Source organism: Microtus ochrogaster, chromosome 1, assembly GCF_000317375.1.
Source record: "Microtus ochrogaster isolate Prairie Vole_2 chromosome 1, MicOch1.0, whole genome shotgun sequence".
NCBI classification, from domain to species: domain Eukaryota; kingdom Metazoa; phylum Chordata; class Mammalia; order Rodentia; family Cricetidae; genus Microtus; species Microtus ochrogaster.
Window position 1 is genome coordinate 65,120,588 of NC_022009.1, and position 4,407 is coordinate 65,124,994.

Below are 4,407 nucleotides of genomic sequence, written 5' to 3' on the forward strand. Positions count from 1 at the left end.
ACTTAGAGGTAGAGCTTTGTAAAACTCCCCCATCCTCACTGGCATGACAACTGGTGTTGTCATTATTCTGGTCTTGTTTAGGTAACCACATTGTTTAGATTATATGGGAGCCCTTAATTCCCAGAATTTATTAATTCAGGAGCATTTTTAAAAATACACTTAAATGTTAAAGCCCCTAAAAAAAAGTCTATCTCACTATAGACGTGATTTGGAAGACCTGGGGACATGACTGTTGGCCACTCTGCAGTTAAAACCTAACAAAAAGGAGAGAGGTAGGAGAATGTCCAACCTCTTCAAGTCTGCCCTCCATACAACTGACCTGGGGGTGATTATCTGATAAGTCACTCAAACTTTTTCTGCCATAACTACCTAAAATTCTATAATTTTTATTTTAATTTTATCTCCAAGGAGTTACTGGAAAAGCACAATGTGCCTTCCTTCCTAGTGCCTGCTACTGTTGGCCATGCTTTCTCAAAGACAGGTGTCAGCTACACAGACCAAACAAGTGCAGTTAGATTTTTCCAAAATCCAAACTATTTACTAAGCAAACAGATGCGTGTATTAGGTGCTTAGCTGTTCTGTCTTCCCATCACTGCAGAGGTTCCTGACTCATGAGCCACAGCACCTGCTTTCTCTGAGAGCTCATTTGAAAAGCAGAATCCCAGAGAGCCCCAAGTCTGCAGTGTAGAAAGCCACAGTTTAACATCATGGTTTGGGAATTCCATGATTTGAAAATGTCTCCCCTAAACCGCGTATTGGATGCTTCCCCACCAGTGCAACAGGACAGAGAGGTTTACAGAAGTGCTTAGGCACAAGGGTTCTACTTGCATAAATGGTTTAATGCCAGTACCAGCCGAAGGTATCCTTTAAAAGAACAGGTTTAGAAACAATAATCTCAATGTACAGTACTGAATACACATTAGAAACTGTATTACCCTATACCTATACTTCATTGGAGTTGTATATGCATGCAGCCTGCCAGCTTTTGCCAAGCACAGGAGAACTCTGGTAGAGGTGTAACTCAGTGGTGGGTCACTGCCTAGCATGTACAAGATCTGGGTTCAGTGTCCAATGCCAGAATGAAAGCAAGACAGAGAAAGACAGACAATATAGCACACCAATACAGATATAGTTCTATCTGTATTGTCATAGATATATGACAGTTCTCAAATCTGGGATTCTAGAAGAATCTATAATTCTACAACGTCAGTATGGACCTATGAATCAGATTGGCTTAGATCCAAACCATTCACTTTTAATTATATAGACTTTTAAAATATTGATATAATAACCAATTTTTATAATATTTTGCATGTAAATATTACAGCTGAGAAATTTTCCTCTCACTTTGTGATACAGTTTTCTTCAGATTCCTAATGTGCATGCAGCTTTAATAAGAGGGTCCTTAACCATCTTCATGGAAAGTCACGTTCATCTCTGTGTGGACTGCTTAATGTTATCCTCAGAAATGTATCCTGAAATGCAAGTTTTATTTACTAATTGCTGCTGAGAAACTACTCAGTGAACATTTATCAAATAATAATAATGATAATAAAGTTAAGGATATTAATAATGTCATACAAAATTCTGACTCCAAAGTTAAAATTCAAATGTTTTTTACTATGAGTTAGATTTGACATTTTGACTAAAATCTAAAATTATATTCTTTGGTGTTTTCCCCATCCAGTGAAGACTGAAAACCAAATGGCTTCTTCCCCAATACTCTCCCTTGTTTTTCTGAATGAAAAAGAAAAGGCATATTCGCTGCAGGAGTGAATCATTTCTTCTTCTTCTCACAGTTGTTTTAAGTGAGCTTGTCGTATTCACACAGCTTATCTCAATGATCCAGTCATTTAGCCATCCTATATTCCTGGACACCTACTGCGTGACAAGTGACATGAGAGAAAAAATTATCCTTTTTAATTTAAGGGAAAAAATGGACAAGGCACCTTTAATCCCAGCACTCATGAGGCAGACTCAGGTGAGTTCAAGGCCAGCCTGATCCATAGAGCAAGTTCCAGGACAGGCAGTGCTACATGGAGAAACCCTGCCTCAAAACAAACACCCAAACAAAAAAAAATGGAAGCAAGAAGTGAAAATCTAAGTTCAAACTCGGAGTCTTCTAAAGCTGGCATGTGTTCTTATGCAAGTGCTTTAGCTACAGAATGAATTTTATGTAGGACGTCCATGCATAATTGTATCAGACAAGCCTAGCAGGTAACCTCCAGGTCACGCCGGGTTTTAGAACTTCTGCAAGACATGCAGATGAATGAAGAGAGATATTTTCAAGAATCTCTTCTTTGCTCAAAAATGTCAAAGGTCTGGGGGATTTCTAAGCATAAATATGTGTATAAGCAATGCCCCCAAAATAAATAGAGCCAGATCTCAGACTCTGTGTCTTAGTTCCTCTTTATCTCTTGGCCATCTCCTTTGAACTGACCTTCAGCCTAACTGAAATATGACTGAAGTTGATCAGTTTGGAAATGAGTACATGTACCCATAAAGCCATTACCTTAATCAGACAGTGGTTGGCCACTCCCACATTTATGCCTCTAGTGCACCAGCAAACCATGTAACTTTTATAACTGCTGCAAAACCATTATAGACTGAAGGGTTTGTAGCTGGATTGGCATTAACCTTTCTCCTCTGGAAGCATGCAGGGAACCTTCTAGTACTATGAACACTAAAAACTAGGAGTGATTAGTGAAGGCTCTAGTTAGGTTCTAAGTCAGCTTCTCGGTGTTCAATGAGATATGCAGGTGTTATCTTTAGCAATGGGGCCCCTCCATCTGTTTGTGGAGAGCAACCAATAGCCTCGCCAATAACCTGAGTTGTCTGGGTTCTCTTTGACCAACAACTCAATTCATGTCTAGCTCAGCCAGCATCAGAGAAGCTTCCACCCGCAATAGACGGGAACAAATATAGAGACCCACAACTGCCATATGCGAAGAGTGAGAGACCTTGGAATACCCAGTCCTAAATGGGATGTCTCCATCAAACCTCTCCCATCAGGCCTAGGGAACTTTGCAGAAGAAGGGGCAGAAAGATTCTAAGAGCCAGCAGGGATGGACAGCACCAAAGACACAATGCCTTCCAGGCACAACAGGACAGACACACATATGAACTCAGAGATAGCGGGGCTGCAGAGAGCCTGCACAAGTCCAAGCCAGTGCTGAGAGGAGGAAGTGGACAAGAGCCGCACCCCTAACCACGAAGATATCTCCAATTGGCAAACACTTGCAAAGGAAAAATTAGATTCTTTTTTCCAATGAAGGTGCACTGGCAGCCAACTCAAAACAAACTCAAGGGTTATTTTGGAAATGTTTTTGTCTCTTAATCCTTAGTCTGGGTCTTTTTGGTGGGTCTTACATTCATATATTCTTTCTGATTTTGCTTTTATGGGTTTTTTATGTGTCTCTACATTTATAAGTACTTCTCCTGCTTTTTCTTGTTGTGTTTTATTTTTTCGTGGTTTTGTTCTATTCTGGTCTGGGATTTTTGTTCTGTTTTTTGTTTCTTTGGGGTTTTTTTTGTTTTTTGTTGGGGTTTTTTGCCCATTTTTGAAAGAGAAAAAGAAGGCATGGAGTTAGATGCGTGGGAGACAGAGGATCTGGGAGAAGATGAGGGAGAAGAAACTGTGATCAGAATACATTGTAGGGGGAAAAACTCTGCTTCTATGATAACAAAACAAGAAGATCTAAGAGTTGAGTCTTTCTGTGAAGATCTGGAGTTGATGGACATATTTGAATAGCTAATGGACATCGAATAATATACACAAGAGAAATGCAAAGTACAAATGGGGCACCAGCTCACTATTCTGTACAGGAAACGTCCTTTGGGTGGAACTGAGTAGGATTAACATTGTTCCAGAGAGTAACCCATAGAAAGATGGTTTAGAGCAGTGGTTCTCAACCTTCCTTGATGCTGTGACCCTTTTATATAGTCCCTCAGGTTGTGATGACCCCAACCATGAAATTATCTCGTTGCTATTTCATTGCTCTACTTTGGTACTGTTATGATTAATAATAATGTAAATATCTGTGTTTTCTGATGGTCTTAGGTAACTCCTGCGAAAGGGTTGACCCCCAAAAAGGTCACAATCCACATGTTGAGAACCTCTACTTTAGAGGAAAAGATAGTAAGTACATGTATTCTCAATACCTAGTTCAAGGTTCAAAAGTTCAAGTACTGTTTGTGAAATAAAGGACTATGCTTTCTCTTTTTACTAAAGGTCAGCAGTTGTAAGACAATGGTGTGCTTTGCCTTTTCCCAGCTGGGCTAAAAAGATGCTGCACACCATGATTTCTAAGCAGCAGAGCTTTTTTTCTCACAGCGCAGGAGGCTGGAGGAAGATCCAGACATCAGCAGAGGCAGGAGACCAGGATAGCCTCAAACTCACAGAGATCC